The sequence below is a fragment of the Schistocerca piceifrons genome, unplaced genomic scaffold, assembly GCF_021461385.2.
Source record: "Schistocerca piceifrons isolate TAMUIC-IGC-003096 unplaced genomic scaffold, iqSchPice1.1 HiC_scaffold_600, whole genome shotgun sequence".
Taxonomy (NCBI): domain Eukaryota; kingdom Metazoa; phylum Arthropoda; class Insecta; order Orthoptera; family Acrididae; genus Schistocerca; species Schistocerca piceifrons.
In genome coordinates this window covers 15,709-31,269 of record NW_025728842.1, presented here as the reverse complement: position 1 = coordinate 31,269, position 15,561 = coordinate 15,709, and the positions used below count along the sequence as shown (strand labels likewise).

The following is a 15,561-nucleotide window of genomic DNA, read 5'->3' as shown; positions in this document are numbered from 1 at the left end:
AAAAAAAAAAAAAAAAAAAAAAAAAGATGGGTATGATTCCTGCTTAGGGTGCAGGAGGTCCCGGGTTCAAATCCCGGACGAGCCCTAGCGTTTTGTGCAAACTGATCGCACGTCAGTGGCTGAGTCAGCGCAAAAAGCTCGCCGTCAATATCAAATGAATTTCTTATTCGATGTGAGCAATTGACACTCGGGTCCGACGCGTGAAGGCGATTACGAAGGCTTCGGGTACAGATGGTAGCAGATGCATGTTAGTACGTCTTGCTTAAAGTGATGAAAAAGTATTTCCGCCCGGGATCGAACCGGGGACCTTCTGCGTGTTAGGCAGACGTGATAACCGCTACACCACGGAAACTGCTTGTGTGCACCTTACTTCACAGACAACTTGTAGTGATGTTATGATCGTAACTAAAAAATTCAATAAATGTGGTACTTGCAAAACGAGGGGACATGCAGCAGATCCACACACGAAGTGGCTCATTGGAGGACAATACGACATAGGCAGGAAAATACTGTTCCCGCCCGGGATCGAACCGGGGACCTTCTGCGTGTGAAGCAGACGTGATAACCGCTACACTACGGAAACGACGGACCCGACGAGTCCATCCATTTTCACTCAAACTTGCCTCAGCCTTTCTATCGTCGGCGAATGCACACACGACAGATCTAATGTCAGCCTGGAACCCATCACAGCCGAGGGCTCAAGAAGTCTTCGGGGTGCTCGAGAGGGTGTCTGCCGTAGCACCCCTAACGAGATAGCGGCGTTTCGCGCAGTCGTTATTGCAAGTCATATCAGCAAAAGCAATCACTTTCTCAGCAGCAGGCAGTGCGAGCCCAGCGGCAGCTCTACATGAGGGTACCGATAGCCCAGGAGGGCCGCCCCCATCCCGCCAGCGTACACGAGACTTCCAGGGCACCCTGGACGACATCGAGGGACTGGAGTAATTGGCAATCGCCGTGTCATAGGGCTCGTTGGTCTAGGGGTATGATTCCTGCTTAGCGTGCAGAAGGTCCCGGGTTCAAATCCCGAACGAGCCCTAGCGTTTTGTGCAAACTGATCGCACGTCAGTGGCTGAGTCAGCGCAAAAAGCTCGCCGTCAATATCAAATGAACTTCTTATTCGATGTGAACAATTGACACTCTGGTCCGACGCGTTAAAAAAAAAAAAAAAAAAAAGTGGCTAGGGTACCTGGCTCTCACCCAGGAGGAACGGGTTCGATTCCCGGTACCGGAAATGCGCATTTTGTTGCTCCTCTTATGCGACTTGGCCCGACTTAGCTCGACTGACGCTACGCTGACGCTTGCAGAAAACTACGTTAAGTACGATTCGTGGTAACAAGTGACGGCGAGAGCGATGCGACACCTGTCCACCTCTTATCGAGGCACCTAACTGTGGTCAACAAAGCTGGAGGACTGCAAGACTTTGCCACGGGGGTTGAATGCAGCTAACCACACTGCTTAGTGTCCTAACAGCGGAGACAGGTTCAAAAAAAAAAAAAAAAAAAAAAAAAAAAAAAGATGGGTATGATTCCTGCTTAGGGTGCAGGAGGTCCCGGGTTCAAATCCCGGACGAGCCCTAGCGTTTTGTGCAAACTGATCGCACGTCAGTGGCTGAGTCAGCGCAAAAAGCTCGCCGTCAATATCAAATGAATTTCTTATTCGATGTGACCAATTGACACTCGGGTCCGACGCGTGAAGGCGATTACGAAGGCTTCGGGTACAGATGGTAGCAGATGCATGTTAGTACGTCTTGCTTAAAGTGATGAAAAAGTATTTCCGCCCGGGATCGAACCGGGGACCTTCTGCGTGTTAGGCAGACGTGATAACCGCTACACCACGGAAACTGCTTGTGTGCACCTTACTTCACAGACAACTTGTAGTGATGTTATGATCGTAACTAAAAAATTCAATAAATGTGGTACTTGCAAAACGAGGGGACATGCAGCAGATCCACACACGAAGTGGCTCATTGGAGGACAATACGACATAGGCAGGAAAATACTGTTCCCGCCCGGGATCGAACCGGGGACCTTCTGCGTGTGAAGCAGACGTGATAACCGCTACACTACGGAAACGACGGACCCGACGAGTCCATCCATTTTCACTCAAACTTGCCTCAGCCTTTCTATCGTCGGCGAATGCACACACGACAGATCTAATGTCAGCCTGGAACCCATCACAGCCGAGGGCTCAAGAAGTCTTCGGGGTGCTCGAGAGGGTGTCTGCCGTAGCACCCCTAACGAGATAGCGGCGTTTCGCGCAGTCGTTATTGCAAGTCATATCAGCAAAAGCAATCACTTTCTCAGCAGCAGGCAGTGCGAGCCCAGCGGCAGCTCTACATGAGGGTACCGATAGCCCAGGAGGGCCGCCCCCATCCCGCCAGCGTACACGAGACTTCCAGGGCACCCTGGACGACATCGAGGGACTGGAGTAATTGGCAATCGCCGTGTCATAGGGCTCGTTGGTCTAGGGGTATGATTCCTGCTTGTGTAGAAGGTCCCGGGTTCAAATCCCGGACGAGCCCAAGTATTTTGTGCAAACTGATCGCACGTCAGTGGCTGAGTCAGCGCAAAAAGCTCGCCGTCAATATCAAAAGAACTTCTTATTCGATGTGAACAATTGACACTCTGGTCCGACGCGTTAAAAAAAAAAAAAAAAAAAAAAAAAAGTGGCTAGGGTACCTGGCTCTCACCCAGGAGGAACGGGTTCGATTCCCGGTACCGGAAATGCGCATTTTGTTGCTCCTCTTATGCGACTTGGCCCGACTTAGCTCGACTGACGCTACGCTGACGCTTGCAGAAAACTACGTTAAGTACGATTCGTGGTAACAAGTGACGGCGAGAGCGATGCGACACCTGTCCACCTCTTATCGAGGCACCTAACTGTGGTCAACAAAGCTGGAGGACTGCAAGACATTGCCACGGGGGTTGAATGCAGCTAACCACACTGCTTAGTGTCCTAACAGCGGAGACAGGTTCAAAAAAAAAAAAAAAAAAAAGATGGGTATGATTCCTGCTTAGGGTGCAGGAGGTCCCGGGTTCAAATCCCGGACGAGCCCTCGCGTTTTGTGCAAACTGATCGCACGTCAGTGGCTGAGTCAGCGCAAAAAGCTCGCCGTCAATATCAAACGAATTTCTTATTCGACGTGAGCAATTGACACTCTGGTCCGACGCGTGAAGGCGATTACGAAGGTTTCGGGTACAGATGGTAGCGGATGCATGTTAGTAAGTCTTGCTTAAAGTGATGAAAAAGTGTTTCCGCCCGGGATCGAACCGGGGACCTTCTGCGTGTTTGGTAGACGTGATAACCGCTACACCACGGAAACTGCTTGTGTGCGCCGTACTTCACAGACAACTTGTAGTGATGTTGCCATCGTAACTAAAAAATTCAATAAATGTGGTACTTGCAAAACGAAGGGACATGCAGCAGATCCACACACGACGTGGCTCATTGGAGGACAATACGACACAGGCAGAATAATACTGTTCCCGCCCGGGATCGAACCGGGGACCCTCTGCGCGTGAAGCAGACGTGATAACCGCTATACTGCGGAATCGACGGACCAGAGGAGTCCATCCTTGTTCAGTCCAACTTGCCGCAGCCTTTCTCTCGTCCGCGAATGCACATACGACAGTTCTTTTGTCAGCCTGGAACCCATCACAGCCGAGGGCTCAAGAAGTCTTCGGGGTGCTCGAGAGGGTGTCTGCCGTAGCACCCCTAACGAGATAGCGGCGTTTCGCGCAGTCGTTATTGCAAGTCATATCAGCAAAAGCAATCACTTTCTCAGCAGCAGGCAGTGCGAGCCCAGCGGCAGCTCTACATGAGGGTACCGATAGCCCAGGAGGGCCGCCCCCATCCCGCCAGCGTACACGAGACTTCCAGGGCACCCTGGACGACATCGAGGGACTGGAGTAATTGGCAATCGCCGTGTCATAGGGCTCGTTGGTCTAGGGGTATGATTCCTGCTTAGCGTGCAGAAGGTCCCGGGTTCAAATCCCGAACGAGCCCTAGCGTTTTGTGCAAACTGATCGCACGTCAGTGGCTGAGTCAGCGCAAAAAGCTCGCCGTCAATATCAAATGAATTTCTTATTCGATGTGAGCAATTGACACTCGGGTCCGACGCGTGAAGGCGATTACGAAGGCTTCGGGTACAGATGGTAGCAGATGCATGTTAGTACGTCTTGCTTAAAGTGATGAAAAAGTGTTTCCGCCCGGGATCGAACCGGGGACCTTCTGCGTGTTAGGCAGACGTGATAACCGCTACACCACGGAAACTGCTTGTGTGCACCTTACTTCACAGACAACTTGTAGTGATGTTATGATCGTAACTAAAAAATTCAATAAATGTGGTACTTGCAAAACGAGGGGACATGCAGCAGATCCACACACGAAGTGGCTCATTGGAGGACAATACGACATAGGCAGGAAAATACTGTTCCCGCCCGGGATCGAACCGGGGACCTTCTGCGTGTGAAGCAGACGTGATAACCGCTACACTACGGAAACGACGGACCCGACGAGTCCATCCTTTTTCACTCAAACTTGCCTCAGCCTTTCTATCGTCGGCGAATGCACACACGACAGATCTAATGTCAGCCTGGAACCCATCACAGCCGAGGGCTCAAGAAGTCTTCAGGGTGCTCGAGAGGGTGTCTGCCGTAGCACCCTTAACGAGATAGCGGCGTTTCGCGCGGTCGTTATTGCAAGTCATATCAGCAAAAGCAATCACTTTCTCAGCAGCAGGCAGTGCGAGCCCAGCGGCAGCTCTACATGAGGGTACCGATAGCCCAGGAGGGCCGCCCCCATCCCGCCAGCGTACACGAGACTTCCAGGGCACCCTGGACGACATCGAGGGACTGGAGTAATTGGCAATCGCCGTGTCATAGGGCTCGTTGGTCTAGGGGTATGATTCCTGCTTAGCGTGCAGAAGGTCCCGGGTTCAAATCCCGAACGAGCCCTAGCGTTTTGTGCAAACTGATCGCACGTCAGTGGCTGAGTCAGCGCAAAAAGCTCGCCGTCAATATCAAATGAACTTCTTATTCGATGTGAACAATTGACACTCTGGTCCGACGCGTTAAAAAAAAAAAAAAAAAAAAAGTGGCTAGGGTACCTGGCTCTCACCCAGGAGGAACGGGTTCGATTCCCGGTACCGGAAATGCGCATTTTGTTGCTCCTCTTATGCGACTTGGCCCGACTTAGCTCGACTGACGCTACGCTGACGCTTGCAGAAAACTACGTTAAGTACGATTCGTGGTAACAAGTGACGGCGAGAGCGATGCGACACCTGTCCACCTCTTATCGAGGCACCTAACTGTGGTCAACAAAGCTGGAGGACTGCAAGACTTTGCCACGGGGGTTGAATGCAGCTAACCACACTGCTTAGTGTCCTAACAGCGGAGACAGGTTCAAAAAAAAAAAAAAAAAAAAAAAAAAAAAAAAAAAAAAAAAAAAGATGGGTATGATTCCTGCTTAGGGTGCAGGAGGTCCCGGGTTCAAATCCCGGACGAGCCCTAGCGTTTTGTGCAAACTGATCGCACGTCAGTGGCTGAGTCAGCGCAAAAAGCTCGCCGTCAATATCAAATGAATTTCTTATTCGATGTGAGCAATTGACACTCGGGTCCGACGCGTGAAGGCGATTACGAAGGCTTCGGGTACAGATGGTAGCAGATGCATGTTAGTACGTCTTGCTTAAAGTGATGAAAAAGTATTTCCGCCCGGGATCGAACCGGGGACCTTCTGCGTGTTAGGCAGACGTGATAACCGCTACACCACGGAAACTGCTTGTGTGCACCTTACTTCACAGACAACTTGTAGTGATGTTATGATCGTAACTAAAAAATTCAATAAATGTGGTACTTGCAAAACGAGGGGACATGCAGCAGATCCACACACGAAGTGGCTCATTGGAGGACAATACGACATAGGCAGGAAAATACTGTTCCCGCCCGGGATCGAACCGGGGACCTTCTGCGTGTGAAGCAGACGTGATAACCGCTACACTACGGAAACGACGGACCCGACGAGTCCATCCATTTTCACTCAAACTTGCCTCAGCCTTTCTATCGTCGGCGAATGCACACACGACAGATCTAATGTCAGCCTGGAACCCATCACAGCCGAGGGCTCAAGAAGTCTTCGGGGTGCTCGAGAGGGTGTCTGCCGTAGCACCCCTAACGAGATAGCGGCGTTTCGCGCAGTCGTTATTGCAAGTCATATCAGCAAAAGCAATCACTTTCTCAGCAGCAGGCAGTGCGAGCCCAGCGGCAGCTCTACATGAGGGTACCGATAGCCCAGGAGGGCCGCCCCCATCCCGCCAGCGTACACGAGACTTCCAGGGCACCCTGGACGACATCGAGGGACTGGAGTAATTGGCAATCGCCGTGTCATAGGGCTCGTTGGTCTAGGGGTATGATTCCTGCTTGTGTAGAAGGTCCCGGGTTCAAATCCCGGACGAGCCCAAGTATTTTGTGCAAACTGATCGCACGTCAGTGGCTGAGTCAGCGCAAAAAGCTCGCCGTCAATATCAAAAGAACTTCTTATTCGATGTGAACAATTGACACTCTGGTCCGACGCGTTAAAAAAAAAAAAAAAAAAAAAAAAAGTGGCTAGGGTACCTGGCTCTCACCCAGGAGGAACGGGTTCGATTCCCGGTACCGGAAATGCGCATTTTGTTGCTCCTCTTATGCGACTTGGCCCGACTTAGCTCGACTGACGCTACGCTGACGCTTGCAGAAAACTACGTTAAGTACGATTCGTGGTAACAAGTGACGGCGAGAGCGATGCGACACCTGTCCACCTCTTATCGAGGCACCTAACTGTGGTCAACAAAGCTGGAGGACTGCAAGACATTGCCACGGGGGTTGAATGCAGCTAACCACACTGCTTAGTGTCCTAACAGCGGAGACAGGTTCAAAAAAAAAAAAAAAAAAAAGATGGGTATGATTCCTGCTTAGGGTGCAGGAGGTCCCGGGTTCAAATCCCGGACGAGCCCTCGCGTTTTGTGCAAACTGATCGCACGTCAGTGGCTGAGTCAGCGCAAAAAGCTCGCCGTCAATATCAAACGAATTTCTTATTCGACGTGAGCAATTGACACTCTGGTCCGACGCGTGAAGGCGATTACGAAGGTTTCGGGTACAGATGGTAGCGGATGCATGTTAGTAAGTCTTGCTTAAAGTGATGAAAAAGTGTTTCCGCCCGGGATCGAACCGGGGACCTTCTGCGTGTTTGGTAGACGTGATAACCGCTACACCACGGAAACTGCTTGTGTGCGCCGTACTTCACAGACAACTTGTAGTGATGTTGCCATCGTAACTAAAAAATTCAATAAATGTGGTACTTGCAAAACGAAGGGACATGCAGCAGATCCACACACGACGTGGCTCATTGGAGGACAATACGACACAGGCAGAATAATACTGTTCCCGCCCGGGATCGAACCGGGGACCCTCTGCGCGTGAAGCAGACGTGATAACCGCTATACTGCGGAATCGACGGACCAGAGGAGTCCATCCTTGTTCAGTCCAACTTGCCGCAGCCTTTCTCTCGTCCGCGAATGCACATACGACAGTTCTTTTGTCAGCCTGGAACCCATCACAGCCGAGGGCTCAAGAAGTCTTCGGGGTGCTCGAGAGGGTGTCTGCCGTAGCACCCCTAACGAGATAGCGGCGTTTCGCGCAGTCGTTATTGCAAGTCATATCAGCAAAAGCAATCACTTTCTCAGCAGCAGGCAGTGCGAGCCCAGCGGCAGCTCTACATGAGGGTACCGATAGCCCAGGAGGGCCGCCCCCATCCCGCCAGCGTACACGAGACTTCCAGGGCACCCTGGACGACATCGAGGGACTGGAGTAATTGGCAATCGCCGTGTCATAGGGCTCGTTGGTCTAGGGGTATGATTCCTGCTTGTGTAGAAGGTCCCGGGTTCAAATCCCGGACGAGCCCAAGTATTTTGTGCAAACTGATCGCACGTCAGTGGCTGAGTCAGCGCAAAAAGCTCGCCGTCAATATCAAAAGAACTTCTTATTCGATGTGAACAATTGACACTCTGGTCCGACGCGTTAAAAAAAAAAAAAAAAAAAAAAAAAAGTGGCTAGGGTACCTGGCTCTCACCCAGGAGGAACGGGTTCGATTCCCGGTACCGGAAATGCGCATTTTGTTGCTCCTCTTATGCGACTTGGCCCGACTTAGCTCGACTGACGCTACGCTGACGCTTGCAGAAAACTACGTTAAGTACGATTCGTGGTAACAAGTGACGGCGAGAGCGATGCGACACCTGTCCACCTCTTATCGAGGCACCTAACTGTGGTCAACAAAGCTGGAGGACTGCAAGACATTGCCACGGGGGTTGAATGCAGCTAACCACACTGCTTAGTGTCCTAACAGCGGAGACAGGTTCAAAAAAAAAAAAAAAAAAAAAGATGGGTATGATTCCTGCTTAGGGTGCAGGAGGTCCCGGGTTCAAATCCCGGACGAGCCCTCGCGTTTTGTGCAAACTGATCGCACGTCAGTGGCTGAGTCAGCGCAAAAAGCTCGCCGTCAATATCAAACGAATTTCTTATTCGACGTGAGCAATTGACACTCTGGTCCGACGCGTGAAGGCGATTACGAAGGTTTCGGGTACAGATGGTAGCGGATGCATGTTAGTAAGTCTTGCTTAAAGTGATGAAAAAGTGTTTCCGCCCGGGATCGAACCGGGGACCTTCTGCGTGTTTGGTAGACGTGATAACCGCTACACCACGGAAACTGCTTGTGTGCGCCGTACTTCACAGACAACTTGTAGTGATGTTGCCATCGTAACTAAAAAATTCAATAAATGTGGTACTTGCAAAACGAAGGGACATGCAGCAGATCCACACACGACGTGGCTCATTGGAGGACAATACGACACAGGCAGAATAATACTGTTCCCGCCCGGGATCGAACCGGGGACCCTCTGCGCGTGAAGCAGACGTGATAACCGCTATACTGCGGAATCGACGGACCAGAGGAGTCCATCCTTGTTCAGTCCAACTTGCCGCAGCCTTTCTCTCGTCCGCGAATGCACATACGACAGTTCTTTTGTCAGCCTGGAACCCATCACAGCCGAGGGCTCAAGAAGTCTTCGGGGTGCTCGAGAGGGTGTCTGCCGTAGCACCCCTAACGAGATAGCGGCGTTTCGCGCAGTCGTTATTGCAAGTCATATCAGCAAAAGCAATCACTTTCTCAGCAGCAGGCAGTGCGAGCCCAGCGGCAGCTCTAAATGAGGGTACCGATAGCCCAGGAGGGCCGCCCCCATCCCGCCAGCGTACACGAGACTTCCAGGGCACCCTGGACGACATCGAGGGACTGGAGTAATTGGCAATCGCCGTGTCATAGGGCTCGTTGGTCTAGGGGTATGATTCCTGCTTGTGTAGAAGGTCCCGGGTTCAAATCCCGGACGAGCCCAAGTATTTTGTGCAAACTGATCGCACGTCAGTGGCTGAGTCAGCGCAAAAAGCTCGCCGTCAATATCAAAAGAACTTCTTATTCGATGTGAACAATTGACACTCTGGTCCGACGCTTTAAAAAAAAAAAAAAAAAAAAAAAAAGTGGCTAGGGTACCTGGCTCTCACCCAGGAGGAACGGGTTCGATTCCCGGTACCGGAAATGCGCATTTTGTTGCTCCTCTTATGCGACTTGGCCCGACTTAGCTCGACTGACGCTACGCTGACGCTTGCAGAAAACTACGTTAAGTACGATTCGTGGTAACAAGTGACGGCGAGAGCGATGCGACACCTGTCCACCTCTTATCGAGGCACCTAACTGTGGTCAACAAAGCTGGAGGACTGCAAGACATTGCCACGGGGGTTGAATGCAGCTAACCACACTGCTTAGTGTCCTAACAGCGGAGACAGGTTCAAAAAAAAAAAAAAAAAAAAGATGGGTATGATTCCTGCTTAGGGTGCAGGAGGTCCCGGGTTCAAATCCCGGACGAGCCCTCGCGTTTTGTGCAAACTGATCGCACGTCAGTGGCTGAGTCAGCGCAAAAAGCTCGCCGTCAATATCAAACGAATTTCTTATTCGACGTGAGCAATTGACACTCTGGTCCGACGCGTGAAGGCGATTACGAAGGTTTCGGGTACAGATGGTAGCGGATGCATGTTAGTAAGTCTTGCTTAAAGTGATGAAAAAGTGTTTCCGCCCGGGATCGAACCGGGGACCTTCTGCGTGTTTGGTAGACGTGATAACCGCTACACCACGGAAACTGCTTGTGTGCGCCGTACTTCACAGACAACTTGTAGTGATGTTGCCATCGTAACTAAAAAATTCAATAAATGTGGTACTTGCAAAACGAAGGGACATGCAGCAGATCCACACACGACGTGGCTCATTGGAGGACAATACGACACAGGCAGAATAATACTGTTCCCGCCCGGGATCGAACCGGGGACCCTCTGCGCGTGAAGCAGACGTGATAACCGCTATACTGCGGAATCGACGGACCAGAGGAGTCCATCCTTGTTCAGTCCAACTTGCCGCAGCCTTTCTCTCGTCCGCGAATGCACATACGACAGTTCTTTTGTCAGCCTGGAACCCATCACAGCCGAGGGCTCAAGAAGTCTTCGGGGTGCTCGAGAGGGTGTCTGCCGTAGCACCCCTAACGAGATAGCGGCGTTTCGCGCAGTCGTTATTGCAAGTCATATCAGCAAAAGCAATCACTTTCTCAGCAGCAGGCAGTGCGAGCCCAGCGGCAGCTCTACATGAGGGTACCGATAGCCCAGGAGGGCCGCCCCCATCCCGCCAGCGTACACGAGACTTCCAGGGCACCCTGGACGACATCGAGGGACTGGAGTAATTGGCAATCGCCGTGTCATAGGGCTCGTTGGTCTAGGGGTATGATTCCTGCTTAGCGTGCAGAAGGTCCCGGGTTCAAATCCCGAACGAGCCCTAGCGTTTTGTGCAAACTGATCGCACGTCAGTGGCTGAGTCAGCGCAAAAAGCTCGCCGTCAATATCAAATGAACTTCTTATTCGATGTGAACAATTGACACTCTGGTCCGACGCGTTAAAAAAAAAAAAAAAAAAAAAAGTGGCTAGGGTACCTGGCTCTCACCCAGGAGGAACGGGTTCGATTCCCGGTACCGGAAATGCGCATTTTGTTGCTCCTCTTATGCGACTTGGCCCGACTTAGCTCGACTGACGCTACGCTGACGCTTGCAGAAAACTACGTTAAGTACGATTCGTGGTAACAAGTGACGGCGAGAGCGATGCGACACCTGTCCACCTCTTATCGAGGCACCTAACTGTGGTCAACAAAGCTGGAGGACTGCAAGACTTTGCCACGGGGGTTGAATGCAGCTAACCACACTGCTTAGTGTCCTAACAGCGGAGACAGGTTCAAAAAAAAAAAAAAAAAAAAAAAAAAAAAAAGATGGGTATGATTCCTGCTTAGGGTGCAGGAGGTCCCGGGTTCAAATCCCGGACGAGCCCTAGCGTTTTGTGCAAACTGATCGCACGTCAGTGGCTGAGTCAGCGCAAAAAGCTCGCCGTCAATATCAAATGAATTTCTTATTCGATGTGAGCAATTGACACTCGGGTCCGACGCGTGAAGGCGATTACGAAGGCTTCGGGTACAGATGGTAGCAGATGCATGTTAGTACGTCTTGCTTAAAGTGATGAAAAAGTGTTTCCGCCCGGGATCGAACCGGGGACCTTCTGCGTGTTAGGCAGACGTGATAACCGCTACACCACGGAAACTGCTTGTGTGCACCTTACTTCACAGACAACTTGTAGTGATGTTATGATCGTAACTAAAAAATTCAATAAATGTGGTACTTGCAAAACGAGGGGACATGCAGCAGATCCACACACGAAGTGGCTCATTGGAGGACAATACGACATAGGCAGGAAAATACTGTTCCCGCCCGGGATCGAACCGGGGACCTTCTGCGTGTGAAGCAGACGTGATAACCGCTACACTACGGAAACGACGGACCCGACGAGTCCATCCATTTTCACTCAAACTTGCCTCAGCCTTTCTATCGTCGGCGAATGCACACACGACAGATCTAATGTCAGCCTGGAACCCATCACAGCCGAGGGCTCAAGAAGTCTTCGGGGTGCTCGAGAGGGTGTCTGCCGTAGCACCCCTAACGAGATAGCGGCGTTTCGCGCAGTCGTTATTGCAAGTCATATCAGCAAAAGCAATCACTTTCTCAGCAGCAGGCAGTGCGAGCCCAGCGGCAGCTCTACATGAGGGTACCGATAGCCCAGGAGGGCCGCCCCCATCCCGCCAGCGTACACGAGACTTCCAGGGCACCCTGGACGACATCGAGGGACTGGAGTAATTGGCAATCGCCGTGTCATAGGGCTCGTTGGTCTAGGGGTATGATTCCTGCTTAGCGTGCAGAAGGTCCCGGGTTCAAATCCCGAACGAGCCCTAGCGTTTTGTGCAAACTGATCGCACGTCAGTGGCTGAGTCAGCGCAAAAAGCTCGCCGTCAATATCAAATGAACTTCTTATTCGATGTGAACAATTGACACTCTGGTCCGACGCGTTAAAAAAAAAAAAAAAAAAAAAAGTGGCTAGGGTACCTGGCTCTCACCCAGGAGGAACGGGTTCGATTCCCGGTACCGGAAATGCGCATTTTGTTGCTCCTCTTATGCGACTTGGCCCGACTTAGCTCGACTGACGCTACGCTGACGCTTGCAGAAAACTACGTTAAGTACGATTCGTGGTAACAAGTGACGGCGAGAGCGATGCGACACCTGTCCACCTCTTATCGAGGCACCTAACTGTGGTCAACAAAGCTGGAGGACTGCAAGACTTTGCCACGGGGGTTGAATGCAGCTAACCACACTGCTTAGTGTCCTAACAGCGGAGACAGGTTCAAAAAAAAAAAAAAAAAAAAAAAAAAAAAAAGATGGGTATGATTCCTGCTTAGGGTGCAGGAGGTCCCGGGTTCAAATCCCGGACGAGCCCTAGCGTTTTGTGCAAACTGATCGCACGTCAGTGGCTGAGTCAGCGCAAAAAGCTCGCCGTCAATATCAAATGAATTTCTTATTCGATGTGAGCAATTGACACTCGGGTCCGACGCGTGAAGGCGATTACGAAGGCTTCGGGTACAGATGGTAGCAGATGCATGTTAGTACGTCTTGCTTAAAGTGATGAAAAAGTGTTTCCGCCCGGGATCGAACCGGGGACCTTCTGCGTGTTAGGCAGACGTGATAACCGCTACACCACGGAAACTGCTTGTGTGCACCTTACTTCACAGACAACTTGTAGTGATGTTATGATCGTAACTAAAAAATTCAATAAATGTGGTACTTGCAAAACGAGGGGACATGCAGCAGATCCACACACGAAGTGGCTCATTGGAGGACAATACGACATAGGCAGGAAAATACTGTTCCCGCCCGGGATCGAACCGGGGACCTTCTGCGTGTGAAGCAGACGTGATAACCGCTACACTACGGAAACGACGGACCCGACGAGTCCATCCATTTTCACTCAAACTTGCCTCAGCCTTTCTATCGTCGGCGAATGCACACACGACAGATCTAATGTCAGCCTGGAACCCATCACAGCCGAGGGCTCAAGAAGTCTTCGGGGTGCTCGAGAGGGTGTCTGCCGTAGCACCCCTAACGAGATAGCGGCGTTTCGCGCAGTCGTTATTGCAAGTCATATCAGCAAAAGCAATCACTTTCTCAGCAGCAGGCAGTGCGAGCCCAGCGGCAGCTCTACATGAGGGTACCGATAGCCCAGGAGGGCCGCCCCCATCCCGCCAGCGTACACGAGACTTCCAGGGCACCCTGGACGACATCGAGGGACTGGAGTAATTGGCAATCGCCGTGTCATAGGGCTCGTTGGTCTAGGGGTATGATTCCTGCTTAGCGTGCAGAAGGTCCCGGGTTCAAATCCCGAACGAGCCCTAGCGTTTTGTGCAAACTGATCGCACGTCAGTGGCTGAGTCAGCGCAAAAAGCTCGCCGTCAATATCAAATGAACTTCTTATTCGATGTGAACAATTGACACTCTGGTCCGACGCGTTAAAAAAAAAAAAAAAAAAAAAAGTGGCTAGGGTACCTGGCTCTCACCCAGGAGGAACGGGTTCGATTCCCGGTACCGGAAATGCGCATTTTGTTGCTCCTCTTATGCGACTTGGCCCGACTTAGCTCGACTGACGCTACGCTGACGCTTGCAGAAAACTACGTTAAGTACGATTCGTGGTAACAAGTGACGGCGAGAGCGATGCGACACCTGTCCACCTCTTATCGAGGCACCTAACTGTGGTCAACAAAGCTGGAGGACTGCAAGACTTTGCCACGGGGGTTGAATGCAGCTAACCACACTGCTTAGTGTCCTAACAGCGGAGACAGGTTCAAAAAAAAAAAAAAAAAAAAAAAAAAAAAAAGATGGGTATGATTCCTGCTTAGGGTGCAGGAGGTCCCGGGTTCAAATCCCGGACGAGCCCTAGCGTTTTGTGCAAACTGATCGCACGTCAGTGGCTGAGTCAGCGCAAAAAGCTCGCCGTCAATATCAAATGAATTTCTTATTCGATGTGAGCAATTGACACTCGGGTCCGACGCGTGAAGGCGATTACGAAGGCTTCGGGTACAGATGGTAGCAGATGCATGTTAGTACGTCTTGCTTAAAGTGATGAAAAAGTGTTTCCGCCCGGGATCGAACCGGGGACCTTCTGCGTGTTAGGCAGACGTGATAACCGCTACACCACGGAAACTGCTTGTGTGCACCTTACTTCACAGACAACTTGTAGTGATGTTATGATCGTAACTAAAAAATTCAATAAATGTGGTACTTGCAAAACGAGGGGACATGCAGCAGATCCACACACGAAGTGGCTCATTGGAGGACAATACGACATAGGCAGGAAAATACTGTTCCCGCCCGGGATCGAACCGGGGACCTTCTGCGTGTGAAGCAGACGTGATAACCGCTACACTACGGAAACGACGGACCCGACGAGTCCATCCATTTTCACTCAAACTTGCCTCAGCCTTTCTATCGTCGGCGAATGCACACACGACAGATCTAATGTCAGCCTGGAACCCATCACAGCCGAGGGCTCAAGAAGTCTTCGGGGTGCTCGAGAGGGTGTCTGCCGTAGCACCCCTAACGAGATAGCGGCGTTTCGCGCAGTCGTTATTGCAAGTCATATCAGCAAAAGCAATCACTTTCTCAGCAGCAGGCAGTGCGAGCCCAGCGGCAGCTCTACATGAGGGTACCGATAGCCCAGGAGGGCCGCCCCCATCCCGCCAGCGTACACGAGACTTCCAGGGCACCCTGGACGACATCGAGGGACTGGAGTAATTGGCAATCGCCGTGTCATAGGGCTCGTTGGTCTAGGGGTATGATTCCTGCTTAGCGTGCAGAAGGTCCCGGGTTCAAATCCCGAACGAGCCCTAGCGTTTTGTGCAAACTGATCGCACGTCAGTGGCTGAGTCAGCGCAAAAAGCTCGCCGTCAATATCAAATGAACTTCTTATTCGATGTGAACAATTGACACTCTGGTCCGACGCGTTAAAAAAAAAAAAAAAAAAAAAAGTGGCTAGGGTACCTGGCTCTCACCCAGGAGGAACGGGTTCGATTCCC

The 15,561-nt window shown here is 51.3% G+C and overlaps 25 non-coding genes across 25 annotated transcripts; 7 read left to right on the top strand and 18 right to left on the bottom strand.

Moving 5' to 3' along the window:
• Window positions 1-279: 279 nt before the first annotated feature.
• On the bottom strand, window positions 280-352 carry Trnav-aac. The gene has a single exon. It is a non-coding gene; the product is annotated as a tRNA-Val (tRNA).
• Window positions 353-510: 158 nt separating this feature from the next.
• On the bottom strand, window positions 511-583 carry Trnav-cac. Its single transcript has one exon. It is a non-coding gene; the product is annotated as a tRNA-Val (tRNA).
• A 380-nt stretch (window positions 584-963) lies between these two features.
• Window positions 964-1,035, top strand: Trnaa-agc. The gene has a single exon. It is a non-coding gene; the product is annotated as a tRNA-Ala (tRNA).
• A 733-nt stretch (window positions 1,036-1,768) lies between these two features.
• Trnav-aac lies at window positions 1,769-1,841 on the bottom strand. The gene has a single exon. It is a non-coding gene; the product is annotated as a tRNA-Val (tRNA).
• Window positions 1,842-1,999: 158 nt separating this feature from the next.
• Window positions 2,000-2,072, bottom strand: Trnav-cac. Its single transcript has one exon. It is a non-coding gene; the product is annotated as a tRNA-Val (tRNA).
• Window positions 2,073-3,249: 1,177 nt separating this feature from the next.
• On the bottom strand, window positions 3,250-3,322 carry Trnav-aac. Its single transcript has one exon. It is a non-coding gene; the product is annotated as a tRNA-Val (tRNA).
• A 611-nt stretch (window positions 3,323-3,933) lies between these two features.
• Trnaa-agc lies at window positions 3,934-4,005 on the top strand. The gene has a single exon. It is a non-coding gene; the product is annotated as a tRNA-Ala (tRNA).
• A 194-nt stretch (window positions 4,006-4,199) lies between these two features.
• Window positions 4,200-4,272, bottom strand: Trnav-aac. The gene has a single exon. It is a non-coding gene; the product is annotated as a tRNA-Val (tRNA).
• A 158-nt stretch (window positions 4,273-4,430) lies between these two features.
• Window positions 4,431-4,503, bottom strand: Trnav-cac. Its single transcript has one exon. It is a non-coding gene; the product is annotated as a tRNA-Val (tRNA).
• A 380-nt stretch (window positions 4,504-4,883) lies between these two features.
• Trnaa-agc lies at window positions 4,884-4,955 on the top strand. Its single transcript has one exon. It is a non-coding gene; the product is annotated as a tRNA-Ala (tRNA).
• Window positions 4,956-5,702: 747 nt separating this feature from the next.
• Window positions 5,703-5,775, bottom strand: Trnav-aac. The gene has a single exon. It is a non-coding gene; the product is annotated as a tRNA-Val (tRNA).
• A 158-nt stretch (window positions 5,776-5,933) lies between these two features.
• On the bottom strand, window positions 5,934-6,006 carry Trnav-cac. The gene has a single exon. It is a non-coding gene; the product is annotated as a tRNA-Val (tRNA).
• Window positions 6,007-7,182: 1,176 nt separating this feature from the next.
• Trnav-aac lies at window positions 7,183-7,255 on the bottom strand. Its single transcript has one exon. It is a non-coding gene; the product is annotated as a tRNA-Val (tRNA).
• A 1,409-nt stretch (window positions 7,256-8,664) lies between these two features.
• Window positions 8,665-8,737, bottom strand: Trnav-aac. The gene has a single exon. It is a non-coding gene; the product is annotated as a tRNA-Val (tRNA).
• Window positions 8,738-10,144: 1,407 nt separating this feature from the next.
• Trnav-aac lies at window positions 10,145-10,217 on the bottom strand. The gene has a single exon. It is a non-coding gene; the product is annotated as a tRNA-Val (tRNA).
• Window positions 10,218-10,828: 611 nt separating this feature from the next.
• Trnaa-agc lies at window positions 10,829-10,900 on the top strand. The gene has a single exon. It is a non-coding gene; the product is annotated as a tRNA-Ala (tRNA).
• A 735-nt stretch (window positions 10,901-11,635) lies between these two features.
• Trnav-aac lies at window positions 11,636-11,708 on the bottom strand. Its single transcript has one exon. It is a non-coding gene; the product is annotated as a tRNA-Val (tRNA).
• A 158-nt stretch (window positions 11,709-11,866) lies between these two features.
• Trnav-cac lies at window positions 11,867-11,939 on the bottom strand. Its single transcript has one exon. It is a non-coding gene; the product is annotated as a tRNA-Val (tRNA).
• Window positions 11,940-12,319: 380 nt separating this feature from the next.
• Window positions 12,320-12,391, top strand: Trnaa-agc. The gene has a single exon. It is a non-coding gene; the product is annotated as a tRNA-Ala (tRNA).
• A 735-nt stretch (window positions 12,392-13,126) lies between these two features.
• On the bottom strand, window positions 13,127-13,199 carry Trnav-aac. The gene has a single exon. It is a non-coding gene; the product is annotated as a tRNA-Val (tRNA).
• A 158-nt stretch (window positions 13,200-13,357) lies between these two features.
• On the bottom strand, window positions 13,358-13,430 carry Trnav-cac. The gene has a single exon. It is a non-coding gene; the product is annotated as a tRNA-Val (tRNA).
• Window positions 13,431-13,810: 380 nt separating this feature from the next.
• Window positions 13,811-13,882, top strand: Trnaa-agc. Its single transcript has one exon. It is a non-coding gene; the product is annotated as a tRNA-Ala (tRNA).
• Window positions 13,883-14,617: 735 nt separating this feature from the next.
• Trnav-aac lies at window positions 14,618-14,690 on the bottom strand. Its single transcript has one exon. It is a non-coding gene; the product is annotated as a tRNA-Val (tRNA).
• A 158-nt stretch (window positions 14,691-14,848) lies between these two features.
• On the bottom strand, window positions 14,849-14,921 carry Trnav-cac. The gene has a single exon. It is a non-coding gene; the product is annotated as a tRNA-Val (tRNA).
• A 380-nt stretch (window positions 14,922-15,301) lies between these two features.
• On the top strand, window positions 15,302-15,373 carry Trnaa-agc. The gene has a single exon. It is a non-coding gene; the product is annotated as a tRNA-Ala (tRNA).
• Window positions 15,374-15,561: the final 188 nt, after the last annotated feature.